This window comes from Sapajus apella, unplaced genomic scaffold, assembly GCF_009761245.1.
Source record: "Sapajus apella isolate SASKATOON/1434 unplaced genomic scaffold, GSC_monkey_1.0 scaffold13, whole genome shotgun sequence".
Classification (NCBI taxonomy): Eukaryota; Metazoa; Chordata; class Mammalia; order Primates; family Cebidae; genus Sapajus; species Sapajus apella.
Genome location: NW_022436953.1, coordinates 13,446,177 through 13,465,940, shown reverse-complemented (window position 1 = coordinate 13,465,940; position 19,764 = coordinate 13,446,177). Strand labels below are relative to the sequence as shown.

Below are 19,764 nucleotides of genomic sequence, written 5' to 3'. Positions count from 1 at the left end.
TTTTACATAAACAGTCATTGCTCTCAATTTCAGGAGATACCTTAAGTCTTTGACTCTTATTTGGTAGTCTTTCTAGGCAGAAAGCTTTTTCCCCCCACAAGAAATATCAACATTCACATACTTCATACTTTACTGCACCCTTACTCTGTAAATCTCAGTGAGCCTTTTCCAAAATGAATATTCAAATACAAATATAGGAAATTTAACTTCCCCAAATTCCAGCAGGTGGAGGTTGCAATAAACCAACACCTACCTACTTCACAAGCTGAAATTAGTTTTTAACTAAAGCAATGCAAATAATCCAACAACCCTTATTACTAAAAATGAGTCTGCAAAATAAATATGTACCCAAAAGGCTAGTCTAGGAAATTGATTTATTACCATGAACTATATTTCTGTGTTCCATTCCTAATATATCATTGTGACATGCCATGGTCAGGGAAAGGTGGGGCTGGAAAGGTACAAAAAAATGACACAAAATTCCTTATTTTAAAAATTGGAAGAAAATACACAAAAATATTAAAGAACCACGGGGTATGAGTAAGTACCAAGAGGTCATTTTGATCTACTATTTCAGCTATTCAAGCTAAAGACTTTTGGCTTTTATAACTTGTAAAAGTCAATACAAAAGCTGTACCTAATTCCACACACTGTAACTGCAAAGAAGTCTGATTTGAAGTAGGAGTTCCTGTCTTCAGATTTTGGCTGCTAAGGAACATTTCAAGATCATCACAACTTGATCTGTTTTCTTTATAAAATACTTATATTGTGCCATGATAATGCACAGATAATGGTACTTGAAAATTATTTTCAAAAATACTTTTTGGTTATAACCTGCCACTTTAGCAATTGGTTAATGGTTTTAAGTGGAAATTCACAAAAAGAGATTCTTTTTGAGACAGAGTCTCGCTCTGTCGCCCAGGTTGGTGTGCAGTGGCGGGATCTCGGCTCACTGTAACCTCCGCCTCCTGGGTTCAAGAGATTCTCCTGCCTCAGCCTCACAATAGCTGAGACTACAGGTGCGTGCCACCATGCCCAACTAATTTTTTGTATTTTTAGTAGAGTCAGGGTTTCACCATGTTAGGCAGGATGGTCTTTATCTCCTGACCTCATGATCCACCAGCCTAGCCTCCCAAAGTGCTGGGATTATAGGTGTGAGCCACTGCACCCAGCCTAAAAGAGATGTTTATCAACCTCAGAAATCTGTTACTCAAAATGGAGTTGTCAAAACCTGGCTTTTTCAAATGAATCATCTTTTAGATCTAAAGTTTGACGTTCAGCCATACTATCATATTATACTGGCTGAATAATGTCTTCCCCAAAAATTCATGTCCCTAGAAGCTCAGAATGTGACCTTACCTGAAAACAGGATTTGTAGATCAAATTAAGATGAAGTACTGGATTAGGGCGAGTCCTAAATCCAATGACTGTTATCTTTATAAGAGGAAAGTGAGAAAGATTTGGACATAGAGTAACAGAGAGGACACACAGGAAGAAAACAGCCCTGTGATGATAGGGCAGAGATTGAATGGATGCAGCCCAAGCCTGGGAGGAACCAAGTTGCAAACTGGGAACCACAAAAAGCCAGGGGAGGGGTGTGGAACAGATTTTCCCTCAGAGCCCCCAGAAGGAACCTCCTGCCAACACCTTGACTTTGGACTTCTGGCCTTCAGAGCTGTAAGAGAATAGCCACTGTTGTTTTTAGTCACTGGGTTTGCGGTACTTTGTTACAGCAGTCCTAGGAAACCAACACATATACTGTTCCAATGGAATTTCCATCCTAGTAATATCTATTTTTGAAAGCACTTTATCATCAACTGTGTGCATAGATAGCACACCTTTGCAGAATCAATGTCAACTCTTCAGAAATAACAAATCATCAAAACAGTAACCTGAACAAGACATCTGATATACATAACTACAATGCAACATTCCAGTTTTCCACAATGGCATGACCTTTGCCAACTACCATGTCAGTCAGTGTTTCCAACGAAATCTAAAGCAATAAAAATATGAACATTGTTACATCAGATGAATACAAATTTCTTTGTACAACTGAAGATTCATAATGAAGGCCAACCACAATTAAAGATGCAGTGGGCTCTACTGCTTCCATCACAGCGGAAACGCTGTTAAAGCAGTTACTAAGTCATAACATACTATGGAATATATTTTCACTTAAGCAAGGGTGGATTTACCACTTGCTCAGTGCCAGGCATGGTAGCTCATGCCTGTAATCCTAGCAATTTGAGAGGCCAAGCTGGGTGGATCACTTGAGGTCAGAAGTTCAAGACCAGCCTGGCCAACATGATAAAACCCCATCCTTATGAAAAATACAAAAATTAGCTGGGTGTGGTGATGGGCACCTGTAATCCCAGCTACCTGGAAGGCTGAGGCAGGTGAATCACTGGAACCTGGGAGGCAGAGGTTGCAGTGAGCCAAGATGGCATGCCACTGCACTCCAGCCTGGGAGACAGAGTAAGATTCAGTCTCAAAAAAAAAAAAAAAGAAAAAAAAGAAAATAAATAAAAGTCACTTTCTCAGGTGAGTGGGTTTCTTGCCATATGTACATACACACTGCATTTCTGCTATTCTACTCACGTGGGAGACCACTGAACCCACACTATGCAGGTTCATGCCAGGCCCCAGGTCCCTTAGATTATGAGAAACCCTAAGAAATTAGTTTAGCATCTGAGCATGAAGTCAGTCTTACTGTTGTTCCCACTCTGATGTTTGGCTTTCATTTGAACCTTGTATTACTTTATTCTGGCACTGACGTAAAGAACTACTTGAGACTAAGTAATTTATAAAGAAAAGAGGTTTAATTTACCACAATTCCACAGGCTGGACAAGAAGCATGGCTGAAGAGGCCTCAGGAAACTTACAATCGTGGCAGAAGGGTGAAGGAGAAGGAAGCATGTCTTCACATGGTGGCAGGTGAGCAAGTGAACGGAGGAGCAGGAGCTACATACACAATTTTAACCAACCAGATCTTGTGAAAACTATCATGAGACAGCACTAGGGGGATGGTACTAAATCATTAGAAACCACCCTCATGATCCAAGCATCTCCCACCAGGCCCCACCTCCAATACTTGGTATAACAATGTAATATAAGATTTGGGTGGGGACACAAAGCCAAACCATATCAAGCCTCTTTTTTTTTTTTTTTTTTTTTTTTTTGGAGACAGATTCTTGCTCTTTCAAACCCAGACTGGAGTGCAATGGTGTGATCTTGGCTCACTGCAGCCTCCGCCTCCCAGGTTCAAGCAATTCACCTTCCTCAGCCCTCTGAATAGCTGGAACTACAGGTGTGCACCACCATGCCAAGCTCATTTTTGTACATGTAGTAGACATGAGATTTCACCATGTTGGCCAGGATGGTCTTGATCTCCTGACCTCGTGATCTGCCTGCCTTGGCCTCCCAAGGTGCTGGGATTACAGGCATGGGCCACCACGCCTGACTTTTTGGTTTTTTGTTGGAGACAGAATCTCGCTCTGTCACCCAGACTGGAGTGCAATGGCGTGATCTCGGCTTACCACAACCTCTGCCTCCCACATTCAAGTGATTTTCCTGCCTCAGCTTCCTGAGTAGCAGGCATTACAACCACCACACCCAGCTAATTTTACATTTTTAGTACAGAAGGAGTTTCACCATGTTGGTGAGACTGGTCTCGAACTCCTGACCTCAGGTGATCTGCCTGCCTCAGCCTCCCAAAGCGCTGGGATTACTGATGTCAGCCATGACACCTGGCCCAAGCCTGTTGTTTCTTAATCATTAAACTCTGAGCCACTCCACTCACTCTCAAGCAGCCTCACTCCCTTTCTTGTTTCTCTATCAGGTAACTTCAAATACTTTTACAGCTGAAGGTCTATGCCTTAACCCTAGGGCCCACATCTCAGTCTTAGACCCCTCTACCATTTGCCACAGTTCCTTGAGGTCACCTGATAGCTCACATCTTTGCATATGGTAGATCTCTGATGTCATGCAAATCTCCCTGGTATTGACTACATCTGGACTTTTATCAATTACCACCCTTTGCCAAAAATTCCATCCCAACCTCTGCCTACGTGCTACAGTTTGACAGCTATTGAATCTTACTCATATTGACTGTTCATATACCTGGACTCATTCCTATTGCCCATTTCTGGGAATCTGCCCCCAACTGTTTACCAGGATTCCAGATCCTTGCCAGGCGTATTCAGCCAGTCCAACTCCATTACAGAGACCATCTTTTTTAGTATGTATGTATGTATGTACGTACGTATGTACTTATTTATTTATGGAGACAGAATCTCACTCTGTCACCCAGACTGGAGTGCAACAGTGCTATCTCAGCTTACGCAACCTCTGCCTCCCGGGTTCAAGCGATTCTCTTTCCCTCAGCCTCCCGAGTAGCTGGGGTTATAGGCCCCAGCCACCATGGCCAGCTAATTTTTGTATTTTTAGTAGAGATGGGGTTCCGCCATGTTGGTCAAGCTGGTTTCGAACTCCTGACCTCAGGTGATCCACCTGCCTTGGCCTCCCAAAGTGCTGGGATTACAGGTGTGAGCCACCACACCCAGCTTCCTTTTAGTATTTTAATGTGTTTTTTCATTAAATTACATTGGAATAAATACATTTTTATGTGGAAAGAAGGGAAATAATCAGTATAATATCCCATATTTCTTGAACTCCTACTATTGTCTGATAGCTTTAAAAAGTAGCATGTTTTAACTCATTTCACCCTATGAGAGGTAGATGTTAATATCATCTCCATTTTACAGGCAAGGCTGAAAGCACAGAGAAGTTACTTGTCCAAGGTCATATAAGAATTGTGTTGTGGAGTTGAGAATATAAATTCAAGCAGACTAGTTCCAGAACCTGCGTTATTAACCAGCACACTCTACTGCAACTCTACTCCCCTCACTCCCAAGGATGTTTTCAAAATATGAGTCATTTCAAACTAACACCTGTTAAGATCATTTAGCTAGATATTTTTAACTCCTCCCCAACCCAAGCCTCAAATCTAAGTTCTCACCTCTAATGCAAACACTTTAACAAAATGTGTATTTTCATAGATTGAATTTTCTTAAGATGAAGTTTATGTGAACATAAATGCATAAACAATAAGCCTAAGATCTGGCACTCAGGATTTTGCTTATTAAATCAATAGTAAATAAAATTCTCTGGGTATTCACCAAATTAAATATTCTAATTAAGTGTAATCTAAACTATAATTATGAGCTTTAGAAAAAGGAAGGGCCTGTCTAGATCCTGATATCCAGGTTACATATGCCCCATTATTTCATCTAAACTGTGTTGGACATTAATTGCCATGTAAGCTTGTGGACGCATTTGAAGAGTTCTAGGCTCTGTCCTGATAAAATAAGATTTAGCTTTGAAAAGTAGGCCTAGTTGACATGAATAAGAATTCTGAAAATGCATGCATACAATGATATTTTATGACACCAAATTAATTTGTATCAAAAAAGGGGGGGCATTAAGATTATTTTTAACATAAAAAAACTGGAAATAGTAAGATAAAGAGACAACCCAAGTCTCCAGTCCACAGCTGGAAACCAAACTCTCAAAAAAAAGTGAGAAACTCTGGAAAAAGACCTAAAAAGTCCAATATCAAATTCAGGAAAAAGAGAAAACATTAAACTAATTCACTAATTTATGGAGGAGAGTTTATCAAATACCACAGAAATGCAGATTTTACAATAACAAATAACTTTCATACTTTTGTAAGGGTAGCAGAGAACAAAACATTGCTTTGTAAATAAAATAACTCTTTCAAGAAGAGGAGTTGTTTTCCCTGTTATTATCTAATGAGAGCCAAAAGGGGAATAGTATCCTTAGAATTTAAAGGTGTTAGAGCTTAAAAGGATATAAGATTATCCTGCCTCATTTCTCATATGGAAAAAGACAGAACAAGTCCTAAGAGAGAGAGTGATGTGTCCAAGTCCCTCAATTTATCTTATCTAATACTTTTCCTATTATCTAGATTAGAATGAGATACATAAGACTGTAGACCATATGATCTGTAGATATAAGAAAAATTTAAAATATAAACTGCACTTAGAAATTTATTTAACTAAAGATGCTGGTAAGAAAACACATTTCAGGTGCTACTGTACATTAAATAAACTGTTAACTTTTCTTTTTAAAAAGCCAGGCAATGCCTCATGTTACAATTTCTTGATTTTAAGAGGTTTTTAGGTATGTGTTCATAATTAATACATAAAACATTTTGTTGGTGTTATTTCCATAAGAATCTAAAACAATTTTTGCTATTTTAAAATAATGAGAATGCTTTTCTTTCAAGCTTCCATGGTATACTAGGAAAAGTAAAATTCATGACTCAGCTTTTTGTGCCCACTCACACATGTCTAAAAGGTCCACTGAAATTGCTTGCTATATTTCAAATTCCGCTTGAAGCAGGATTCTTGTTTTTCCGAGCCTCACAAAGACTAGACTCATAACTTAGTTCTGTAGCGTCTATTTAGCTGGACTTAAAGCCTACATCAAGTACTTTGTTGTCAAATAAAAAGCTATCTATGAGGAGCTTAGTAACTTAAGTAGCTCTCCAGAGTTTGGTAAGTATTTTGTGTCTACTTTTGATCTCTATTGTCTAGGAAAGGTTCTGTCAAGTTGTAAAGTGCTAGAAAGTGTTATTTTGAACTTTTAAAAGGTAGTCAGAGTACTACAACCCTGGGATCCTTGGTTGCAACAAAGAAGTACAAAGCCAACTACTATAGTTTTCCAAAAACAACATTTCCTCAGTCCCTCCCCCAGGGAAATAAAAAAGCATCCAGGAAGTCCCATCTTTAAAAAATACTTAGCAATCAGCCGGGGGCTTCTAAAATTCAGACCCTGAAAAAAGGATAGGAAAGACTTCAAAGTCTATCCCTATTAGGTTTAGAGGGAAATGACTCTTTCTAACAAAAGCCATCTCCCTGATTGTTGCTTTGCTCACCATGTTTCTTATACATTTGGACTGTTTTCCCCTCTTATCTCCATCCAATATTTGTCTATACTTTGAAGTCTTGTTCAAAAGCCAACTCCTTCCACAGTGACTTCCCTAAGCTCCTCCATCTTAGCCCTCCCCACAACCTTAGTGTTCAAAGCACTCTGTCATAGTCTGTATTGCCTTTTAATTATTTGAGTATGTCTTTGGGCTCCAACTGGGTCAACACTTTTTCCTTTCTTTACTGTCCACTTAGAGTTACTCAATAAGGGTTTATTAACTCAGTGAGGTGAGTAAGGCTCTTGACTCATAATACCCCCATTCTCTACTTGTGTTAGAATAAACCAGGACAGGGAATCTAGAGCAAACTTTGAAAGCTGGGCTATTCGTGCTTTGATAAGACCGGCCAAATATCCAAGATGGCTGAGGTAATGAATATTGTGACCTGCATATGAAATGTCTTAAGCTGACTGAAAAGTAATTACACAAAAAAAAGTGGGAAGGTATGAGAAGGGCATTATCAGTATCTGGAAGTATTTAAAATAAATAAGTATATACATACATTAAAAAGAGTCATTTCCAAAAATCTATACTTATCGCCACATTTTGTTTTGAGACCAGGTACAAATAATGCTATAAAAATGTTATCTTCAAACACCGAAGAAACTACTGATCCAGTCAATCAGCAAATGCTAATTCAGGTGTTAGGAAAAGGTTATAAAGACTATAGAAGGCACAGCTCTGATTCCTGCCTTTAAGGACTTTTCAGTTTATTAATAATTGTGGAAAGAAGTAAACTGAATAAGCTAACTCATAAGACAGTTTAATGTTTTATAGGAGAACCTGAATTTGTGGCTTCCAAAACTCAAAATAGGCCTTTTTTTTTTCCCCCTGAGACGGAGTCTTGCTCCATCACCAGGGCGCAGTGGCGCAGTCTTGGCTCACTGCAACCTCCACCTCCCAGGTTCAAGTGATCCTTCGGCCTCAGCCTCCTGACTAGCTGGGACTACAGGCGTGTGCCACCACTCCCGGTTAATTTTTGTATTTTTAGTAGAGACAGGGTTTCACCATGTTGGCCAGGGTGGTCTCGATCTCTTGACCTCGTGATCTGCCCGCCTTAGCCTCTCAAAGTGCTGGGATTACAGGTGTGAGCCACTGCACCCGGCCCAAAATAGGCCTTTAAATGAACATTTTTCATGCTCAAAATGTATGTTTAAAATAATTCATTCTTGTCTAAGGACAGAAGTGTGTAGAGTAAGCCTGCAAAAGGTCATCACCACTATTAAAGCATTTTTTTTTCCTGATCTTTTTAACTGTCATGATGATGGGCAAATGCATTCTGAAGCTCAGCCAAAGCTCTTTTTTTTTTTTTTTTTTTTAGAATGATACTCAAAACAAAGCAAATATTGGCTTAGTCATGACACTTGTTGTTCTAAAACATTAATAGCCTATTGTTCACTGTGGTTGTCTCAACAAGATAATACATTGAAAAACATCATTTCCTGATAGGAAGTGAATTCCCACTGTGTGTCACAGGACCCTAGCCAAATGCTGGGGTCCAAAGGAGAAATACCAGTCCCTTCTGGGACTGCATAACAGACCACGATAATGAGACTTCCCCCTCTCTCATTTAAAATGTCTGTTTCAGCTCAAACTACAATCTATTTGACTGATTTTGCAACCATAGGACTGTTTTCCTAAAATGGCTTCAAATGCTTTAGACAAAGTTTGTTCAACATCCTGTAGACAGCAGCATCCTGTATATTTCTAACTATGAAGCATTTCCTTAGTTATACATGCCACAATGGATGGGGTAATTTGACAAAACTATCAGGATGTATCTTCAAAACAGCGTGTGACCATTTTCAAGCATGGTTTCATATAAGCCATTTTTAAAAAATCATAATACATGAAGCACAGTAATTGCAACAGATTTTCATACATCAGATATGTTTTAGTAGACAAAAATTCAGGCTCAATTAATTAGTCCAAGCACCATAGCATTACTTATTTCATTTAGAGTTCAATTAGTGAGAAACTGATGTCACCAGCAGACCCTCATACAGAAGAGTGTGCCTCCAAAATAAGTCACTGTACTAATAAGACATTAAGACCTCCTTTTTAAACACTGAAAACATACTTTGTTTTCATTGATTTGAATTTAAATAACTTTTTTGCCAAGTTCCAATCACCAGTGGATATTAGAAAACTCCAACAAAGGAAGAAACAGGAGCAGTTGTCATTTTAGTAGATTCTAAGCAAGACTGTCTCAGTTACCTAGGTACTCCCAAGCATTAATGCAGTGCTTGGCTGTTAGGAGGCCTTTGATACATTTTACTAAGTGGAACTGTAAGTCAAAAAATGTATATGAAAATTAACAAGGAATACTAATAATTATCCAGCATTACTTGAATAATAAATAATATCACAGATTATAGAAAAGTATATTTAAGGTATAATAAGCCTTCTACCAAGAAGCTAAGGTAACCACCACACAAACATGCAAACTCTCCTACCTTCTGGCCAAAAAAATGTCTTTATCTTCCAGTTGTAATTACACAAATCAAGTGCAGTTCTTATATCATTTTGTCTTTCAAACAGCTGTCATTTGATTGAATTATGAGACTAAAATTGTCAAACAGGCAATGCTTAGCAATGCAAAACATCCTATGTGTGATGCAGCAAAAATGACTGCTTTTGTTACTTTATAACTTGGCCGTGTAACTTTGTAACTTTGCCGGCAGGATATAGTTCACCTCTAAGGCAGCTTCCTCAGCATCAAATCAGAAAACTTTAGTTATATTAAGCAATGTCAGTTTTAGCATTTAATGAAACAAGGAGATGGATTAAAGGGCTAGAATGTGCAAACAGTTTAAACAAGAAATCTGAAGCCAAGTTTCAAAGCCCTAGGATTACTTCTGAATGATTGGACTCACTGAAAATTATAAGGATCCATTTTAAAAACAAATATAACCTCACAATCTTCTATTCTTCAAGTATTCAAACTTGATAAACAGGATTTGGTTTTAATTCTGGAATGGGTTTTATACTTCTGAAATTGATCTTTTAGAAAAGGATAGTTTATGTAAAATATAGAATGATATTCAGCTTCCTTTTTTTACATTCTTAAAGTTTAAAATAGCTTAGGCCATATGGCAGGTCAAATATATTATAGACCACACAATATATACAAAAGATGTTTTTAATTTAAATATGAGAAACTTCATATAATTTGGGTTATACAGCTTAAATCAATATTCCAACAAAAGTACCACATAAATATTGAAGTTGGAAGGGACATTAAAACTCACCTATTTCAACCTCTCATTTTATAGATGGTAAAGCTGAGGACTGAGGAGGTCAGGTGACCCACCCAATCCCACACCCAAGTTACCCAACTTTGAACCCAATATTCTTTCACTATTCTGCTGAAAAATGACTTCCTCCTGGGGCAGTTCTTATCCACCCATGAATGCCTGGGATAGTGTGGCCTATGAGGGATTTTTCCATTTCTACACGGCACTATTATGTCTTCCCTATAGGACCCAAGTTCTGGATTCTGTCCCAAAATGGAAGTAGGAGAAGACTGATAGCATAAGCATGTCTGATGGAAAGAGGATGGGGACAAACTTGGAAAGAATCCAAATATCCATCAAAAGAGGAATAACTGAGTTATAGGACATCCATCCACACAATAAAGTACTATAAAGCCATTAAAAAGAATGAAGTAGGCTGGGTGCAGTGGCTTACGCCTGTAATCCCAGCACTTTGGGAGGCTGAAGTGAGTGAATCACTTGAGGTCAGGAGTTTGAGACCAACCTGGCCAACGTGGTGAAACCTCATCTCTTCTAAAATTACAAAAATTAGCCAGGGGTGGTGGCACATGCCTGTAATCCCAGATACTCGGGAGGGTGAGGCAAGAGAATCACTTAAACCCAGAAGACGGAGGTTGCAGTGAGCCAAGATCATGCCACTATACTCCAACCTGGTGACAGAGTGAGACTCCATCTAAAAAAAAAAAAATGAAGTAGATACATAATGGTATGCGTGGTATAATTTTATATGTATTAAACATGTTCAGATGTTCCAGTAGTTCTCACAGGTAGTGTATACACTCCTCTCTCTCTGCCTCTCTCTTTCCCATCAAAATTTTTTTTGAAAAATAATTTCCCTCTGGGGAGTGGAGCTGAGGGATTAGGGTGGGAAAAACATTTTGTCATATGTCCCTTTGAATTATTTCATCTTTGCCATATGCATTTTCTAGTAAAATTACCTTTTAAAAGTATGTTAAAGCAGAGAAAGGAAATTCTGCAGAGCCCTGGGAGACAACTCTCTGGTGATAAAGAAGGGGTTTATCAATGGTAATTTGACAGTCTATATCTAATCTACATGACACATTATATCTAGCTCTCTAGAAAAGCCTTCTCCATGCTTTTCATGTCGTGGTATGTGTATTAGTTCTCACTAACAGGATATCCATAAATAAGACAAAGCTTGTATAGCAGACTACAGTAAATGGGAGGAGACTGAGGGGCAGATGCACAGGGCTTGGTAAAAAATATTCCTTTTTCTTTGTATTATGTACTCACTCAGGAAAAGGGTATTACTGGAGATATTAACTATGATTTTCTATTAAAGTTCCAAATAAAAATCTATTTAAAAATCTTCTAATTCCAATATTTAACAGCAAATTCATCGGTAAGCTTTGCTCCAGCACCACTGTAGAAGTTGAAGTTTAACTGTATTGTTCCAGAGTTCAAAGGGACAGTACATTGTAACCAATATTTTTTGAAATGAAACAGAACAGAAAATAGCAGTGTTTTCTGTGTTGTAAGAGAAGTTTATTTCAGAGATTTAAAGTGGTGCATGTGTGTATCATGATTGGGTTATGATGCAAAATATATTGAAAAAAGTTTGAAAGCCGCTTACCCAAGGCTACACAACTAATAGTTGTACACTGAGTAGCCAATGTTCAACGAAAGGTCTACGTAAACACTTGTGGCAGGAGGTTGGCCTAATTTCAACTTGCAAATGTATTTTCTTGGTGATGATATGATTTATATAGCTAGTTCTACTATTCAGACATTAAAAAGTAAATTTCAAAATTCCTGACAGACACAACTTATTTAAAGTAAAGCTGTAGTTTTCATGTCATTTAAAGAATGATTGAGGTAACATCCAAACATTTTTTTTCTCAATTCTAGTATATTCCCTTTAGCACTTGTGGAATAATCATGTGTCTTTACAAAGAAAATTAGGATGCTCAAAGCTGGAAAAGACCTTAGAGGAAGCTAACTCAAATTCCTAATTGTATAGGTGAAGAAACTAATGCCCAAAGAGATAAAAACAGTCTCTTGATTCCCAGGCTAGTACTTTTTGCTATGATACCATACCTGTGCTTTATTCTTACATCCTTGTGAAGCTAGAAGACAGCTAAATCCAATTACTAGCAAGTAAAAAAGAGGAAGCTGAAGCAAGGAGATGCCAAGAAGTCTTAGTCCAAAAGGGATGACATAATGTCACCCTTGCAAGCTTTACAGAAATTAGCCATTTTCAACATTCAGCTTTGATTTCAACGGAGGCAGTTGTTCAACTTGCTTGTACCAAATGAGTGTCTACCCAAAGAGTACACACGACCACACCCCAAAGAGTATAGACAACACAAAGCACAGCCTCTCTCCACATGCCCACTTCAGTCAGTGCATAATTAAACACTCCACAGGCATTTAAAACTCAGGTACAAATAGAAACTCATTATGTGAGGGAAAAGAGGTCAGACAGACCCCCGTTGCAAAGAAAAAAATTGCTGAACATGGACCTCAATGAACAACAATAATTCTCCTATAGTTCAACTCACCATTCACGTCACAAACTCTAGAGAGAACACAGAGGCACGGAACTGATGAGGCATGGAACAGAACTTTGGGCTGCAGCCTGCCCCAACTCTTCTGACAAATACCCAACAGCAACAGGACAAAGCATCATTATGACAGAAATAAAAGGCTCTTTAGATGCTGCCTGTTTAATTCAATGTACCCACTCTTACACACAAAGTTCATGTCACGATGTCTCGAAACACAGTATTGCCAGATTAAGCTATTAATGGGTCCAATAAATTCAGTATAAAACACTACCTTCAAGCATTTTTAAGTTAAATAACTAGCACATTTGGGAGAATACTAGTATTTTCCTTCATTTGAACCATCAATGTCATTCCCCAAATAGTTAAAAAACAATTCAGTAAACTGTTTAAGAAAGGGAAAAAAATAATAAAAGCAGACAAGTGAACTAAAAGAAAAAAAAAAACCCTGGTTGAGTGATAAAGCCACAGGCTCCTCCCAAAGAAGAATATTGCATGTTACTAGCAGCAGGCACAAAACTAACCATCTATCTTATCTGTGTTTCCCCTTAAGCTGTGAGCTATCAGTATTACAATAGACAATCCATTACTTACAAAAAAATTGAAGTGCTGTACATTTCTTAAGCTGATTTTTGTGTGGCAATTCTGATGCAATGCTGCCCCAAAAGTGAACTTTGTTTTAAAGAGCAAGATATCCACACTCAATGTGGTTAGAACAAGGGTGGAGCTCACTCTGGGGGAAACAACACACCCAGGCAGACTTCAGTGAGAACAAACTGCACATTAATATTGCCACACAGTTTTCAGAGCCTCAGAGTCACAATTAATTGGTTAATCCTCCTAAAAAAGTGTTTGTGGAGGGGGGGAGTTCATGTTTGTAGATCAGCTTTCCTGCCTTGAAGTAAAATATATCTCATTTCTTGTTTGTGAAGAAAGTCAAGATAAAATGCAAGACAGATCACAGTTCAACCAATAGAGTGTTAGATGGAAGTGGAGTACTATAAAGGAAGTCCAACCATGCCAACTTCTAAGTTTAGCAACAGCAGCTTTTACATATCTCAAGGTGTCAGAAGCATTGCTCATTCTAAAACATTACTTCAGCCTGTTTCCAGGGGTCCTGAATATGAACACAAATTACCTACTTTCTCTTCTCACCAGTGCTGTAGTTCTCTTAGCAATGCACAAACAATAAAAATATTTTATTATCAGCTAGCAATAGTTCCTTTCAAAATCAGATGTCATTTATGGACTTGCTTTGATGGAACATTGAAATGTACACTTAAAGGGAAAATTATTTATTATGCACACCATAACTTTTAAAAATTTTGTAATCATCCACTTTTTCAATAATTGTGTAGGAATTTTATTTTAAAAAGTTTTCCATAGGATTTATAAATACTGTATATATTTAACAAGATCTAAAATAATTTATCAGTTTTGAAGCTATTACCAAACATCTGATAATTAAAGCGATTTTAACCAATACTATTTTCTGTATATGCATATTCAGACACACAACCAAGAGTTATTTTTAATTGAATTCCTATAATCATAAAATTGTTTGAGAAAATAAGCATATAAAAAAACCATATAATTGTTTATATAGAATTTAAAATGAACAATGGAAAAGACTTTGAGAGAAGACCAGGAAAATATTATTTTTAATGATGCATATTGTCACATTACTCTAGCCAAGAGCTACTCTCTCACATTGGAACAATAAATTAGTTTGGAGTATTGAACATCTCAGTATTTTGAGAGATAGCCTAGAATGTCCTCTCTCAGAACCCTAGTGAAGGGCTGCTGATTGATCCTGCCTTTTTTGGATTATGAGGTCACTCTTACCACTTGTTAAATTAACCATTCCAACATACTCCTCTCATAATCCAACTGCCCGATTTATTTTTCAAGCTTTAATGTAATTATGAATCACCTGCTTCCATCTCTTGGCTCTTCTTCATTTCCCCCCTTAAACTAACAACTCAAAGTTACCAGTTGGTTATTATATTAGAAGAATCCTGTCTTGATACTTCTTGGATTTACACTGGCAAAATGTGTTTTCAAGTCAAACTTCACTTTCACAGCTGCAAAGGAAATGAGAAGAGAAGAAAAACACAGCCAATATATATCAGCAATTAATTCCATCCACAACTGCCCAGCTGTTTGTGCATGGAAGAATCAGTCTGTTTCCTTTTGGGGCTTTCACCACTGAAAATTGATATTGCACATTCAGAGACACAAGCTGTTTGTAACATGTCAGGAATGTGCACAAGATCACACAGAGTTGAAGAAACAAAATGAAATCCAGATCTAGTTTTCTTGGGACTTGCCAGTATTATTTCATAGCTTAAAACAACAACAACAATAACAAAAAAAAAAAAAACATAAAAACACCCCAATCACAGAAAGAGCAAAATACATGAAAAAATATTCTCCCTTCTGAATATTACCCTTCCAATAAAGGAGAAAATCTGCTAATGATATCAGATTTAGTATCAAGAATAGACACTCTGATTTATTGGCATAGACAAGGTGCGACATTCTTAGGAATCCACATGCCCTCAGTATGTTAAATCCAGCCAATACTCTGGACTACACAGCTACTTGCCCAATGTGTAGTTAGTCCCTTTAAAGAATCCTTATAAATGTGAAAGTTGTTGGGAACCAATGCTTTCACCACAGTCATGCAGAAAAGCAAGTTTTTCTTGGTTTGTCCAGATATTTGGCACTCACATACACGCCTGTTTCAGAGATTTATGTAAATTTACAGATCCAATCTTCTAGGGTAACTACCAAGCAATGAAAATTCTCCCCCCTACCAAACTCAGTTTTGTGGATTTTAAATAAAAATAGTGAGTGCCAGAGGCTTAAAGTATGGGGTTGTGTGCAACTCATGAAGTATGCTATCCCCCTTCTCTCCCTGTCCTCCATCTCCAATTTTATTTCAAGTATCTGTTTCATTTAATTTTTGTAAAATGTCATTTTGTCATATTGTATTTTCAGTACATAAAGTGACTTGTGATTAGTTATTGCGACAAAAGTTGGAGCAAAGGGAAAGATGGCATTTTTAAAACAAAATAATTGAAAACATATTTTAGCTTTGTTTAAAAAAAAATAAAGAGGAAATGAGGTGGCCCCATGACTGACTTCATTGTCCTAAGGGCCTTCCCCTTCCCCTTTTGCCCTCCAATCAACATCAGCTGCACAAGGGTTCACACACTCCTAATGCCTGTACATTCTCAAATACAATACAGATAGGACACTCACTCTGGGCACCACTAAGGTCCAGGGCTTGATCAATGAAGAGAAGAGAAACTGTCTACTCCAAATAGGGGAATGAAAGAAACTTTCCATAAGCTTCAAATGAAGATGCTTTCAAGAGCCAGAAATCAAACGAGGACAATGATAAGCTGTCTCCAGCTGAAGTGCTATGAATCCTGAAGGCACGAAGTTTGATTTGTTAGGGAACTACTATGCATCTCAAACATGTGGTAAACTAAAAACAAAGCACAAAACCGAAAAAACAGGGCTTTTCCTTTTGAACAAACATCATCTAGTCAAGGATATATCAGGATGGGAGAGGAGAGAAATATACCATATTTCTAGCTTCTAGAAATATGGTATAACTATTAGTGACTTCAAACAAACACAGAGATGAGCTTTGCTTGGCAAGCTTCAACTCTGTGGGACATCCAATCTAGCTTGAAATGTCTACGGGAAGGAATCTCCCCACCTACTACGAGGTTGGCTAAAGGAAAAAAAAGGTCTAAGCTGTTTAAATCAGGTCATTTAAACTCATGTTAGTCTAACTAAAGGCTGGGGTGGGAAGCTGGTTGCTTCTATGGGTTCCTCTACTCATTTGGGAGCACCTTTGTATCCCAACGCATAGCACAGAGCTTAGAGCTTAGCCCACTGAAACTATCCATAAGTACCGAATGGTTATGCCTAGGTAATAGGCATTTAGTTATGATAAAAGCAAAATAACTAAGGATGAACACTTTTCAAAAAGGAAAGCAAAATGACAGAAAAATAGGGGGCAAGGAGATAATCAGAGCAAAATGCATGAAATAGTAAAAACATTGAAAACTGCAAACTTGTGTGTCCTCAGAGATCTAAATGCTGCTAAGCAGTTAAAGTGCTGCTGGAATAATTCAGACTGCTGCGCAACGTACTTTACATACTGATTCTGTGTACCTCCCACAGCAACCCTATCAGCAGTACTATTATTATGCCTCCTTTACAGATGAGAAAACTAAAACTCAAAGAAGTTAAGCAAATAAGGTCATACAACTAACATGGAGATAAATCGAGTAGTGATTTTTCATCCATCCCTGGTGATTTTCATAATAGGCCAATTTTACACACACTATGGAGGTTTTAGGTTAAAGAAAACTCACACGGTTGTGGGATTCAGCTAAGGGAGTAAAACTCAAGCGAGAAAAAAAGGCCTGGATAAAAGGTAAACCAAAGCCAAGGTGTAGGAGTCATATGAGTTCTATGTAGGAGGAAGCTTCACGGAACAGTCTGCCATCCTAGAGTTATAGCTCAAGAGATGTCCCTTGAACTGCAGGAGGGCAGCTCAAGAGTAGCTCTTACTCTCTCACAGCTTTTGTCCCCCCAAGTAACTGTTCTCACAAGTGATAATACCACATAGATAATTCCCTGATAAAAATGCTGACCACGGTGTTCACACTTCCGAAGATAATGAGATCCTATCCAAGAAATGCGATGGTTGTCTGCAGGCATCTCTCACTACATTCTATAATTTCCTATGTGAGGAATGCCCTGGTTTAGCCTCCCTTGCAAAGACGGATTTGTGAAGGAAAGCCTCCTACAGGCTTCCATCCAGAAGTTTAAAGCCTCAAGTCCCACAACCCTCTGGCTTACTTCCAACATTGCACTCCTTACGCGGACAACTGTCTATTCCCTGGGTAGACTTCTCAGTCGCGCAGTGTGCAACTTGAGGGCAGGGTCCCTCAGGACCTAGACCAGAGCTGAAAAAAGAAGTTTAAAAAATACTCTATATAATAAATGAATACTGTCCCTTGCCTATTTGATAGATGGTTATTTTTGTTAAAACAGGTAATCCAGGATTTGAAAAGAAAGAATTATAGAAAAGGCAAGGTTGGGGATAAGTAAAATATGGTTAATGTTCAAAATAGGTTTTTTTCTGGATAAAAAAATGTAGACAGAACAACCTACAATGATTGACAATTTCAGCTTATTAAAGCTGATGTTGAAATTCAGTAAGTCATTAGGTCTAAAGATTAGGCATAATCCCCATTTAAAACAAAAATTAACCAAACTAGTGAGGCTGTATTACATCTTCAAGGTTGCCAAACTTGAGGTAGAAAGACATGATATGGCTTTGACTCTATTCATGGCATATTACTTTTGAAAACTATGCATTTTATTAACACCTCGTGAAGGCAGCCTAAATGAAAAAGGAAAAAAAAAAAAACACAGAAAAGTGAAGAATAAATCTATTTGTGCTACTAAAAAACCTGCAATCATGAATAATTTCTGCTTTGGAAAAAGTTCTAAAACTGGATAGAAAACAAGTAAAAATAAAATGAAATATAGCCACAATATAGGAAATATTCATGACACATGCAATTTGTTTTTACGTTCTAAATCTATGAGGTATAACTTTTATTTTTAATTTATGAGGTCTACCCTCTTAAATTTAAGTATACATTATCATTGATTATAGGTACAATGTTCTATAGCAGACCTTAGAGCCTTTTTATCTTGTTGGACTGAAACCCTTTCCCCTGCAATTTGTTAAAAATGTTACTTTTGCTTTGAGCTGTTGCATTTAAGGATATGGGGCTCTGTAGGCATTTAATTGCTTTTTCCAACTATGAGACATGTCTTTACTTGGAAAAATATGTTTTACATTTCAAATACTTTACCCAGTAAAAGCCATTCCCCCAATTTTTTTTTAATCTTGGGATATTTAAGTATTCATCAACAATGTTTCTAAAAATTATCCTCCAAATACAATTCAAGCACTTAGCTTCAAACACTGCTATCAGACAGATAGGAGGCAAAGCTGGCCAAACAAACAAACCCACCCCTATGTATAGGCATACTAACAATCTCAGCTTCTCAGATCTAGCTCTAGAACTTGTGCTGCCTACATATGACAAGAGCCACATCCCATCCTCTAAAATTAATGCTTTAATTTCCTCAAATACAATAAGCTTTTTCCAAGACAGGGCAGGGAACAGGTTTCGATATCCGCACCCCCACCCCCTAATCTTTATCCTTCAACCCCCACATTACTCTGCCTGCCTTAAAGTATCTGAATGTGTTTTTCCAATCAATGGTTGATAGATTTGCCATCTATCTAGATTCGGTAGCATGACAGAAGGTATAACGAAAACAAAAACAAAACTGGTCTGTAAAATGTATCTCTTCTTTACATTTTAGAGGGATTCAGTTTATAGAATCATATGTAGTGCCCCCAAACATTACTAAAGTGCAGAATATCAACTTATTCTCTGCAATCTATACCTGTACTGATCACATAATCTGATTTTAGATTTTTAAAATCTATTTAAATTCTAAGTTGGTAAATCAATTCACAAAATATTTCTTTTCTACTTTCTGCTTAAAGACATTTATTCTATTAACAATTCATTCCCCAACTATTACATTCTACAACTGAACAAGGAGCATGGTGGAAAATGTTAAGAAATGAATGAGACATTGCCTCTAATCCTAAAATATTAGCAATTTAGTGGGTTGCGACAGGGAGAGGGAGAGATCATTGCAGCACAGACTGTTATTGTTATAATAGATATACTACAGCTTCAGAGAAAGGAGCATATCTGAAAGGTTACAGGGGCAGTTACCCTGGAGCTTGGTCTAAAACGAATGAGTACATACAGGGTGAAGAGAAGAAAGATATTAAAAAGACAATATATGTTTTAATAAACTTTTAACT

The 19,764-nt window shown here is 37.6% G+C and overlaps 1 protein-coding gene across 12 annotated transcripts in view; it reads right to left on the bottom strand.

The window, feature by feature from the left end:
• The window catches only part of ADD3 (adducin 3), a 144,621-nt gene that overhangs the window by 42,442 nt on the left and 82,415 nt on the right, over positions 1 to 19,764 (bottom strand). The window contains exon 2 of one of the 12 annotated variants that reach the window (XM_032281570.1): positions 14,805 to 14,896. The exons of 8 other annotated variants lie outside the window; for them this stretch is intronic. The gene's annotated coding sequence lies outside the window, so the exon portion shown is untranslated. Of the gene's footprint in view, positions 1 to 2,366; positions 2,385 to 9,468; positions 10,653 to 13,406; positions 14,136 to 14,804; positions 14,897 to 19,764 lie in introns of those variants that run through there. 3 more of the 12 variants (XM_032281568.1, XM_032281572.1, XM_032281574.1) reach the window with 3 other exon arrangements.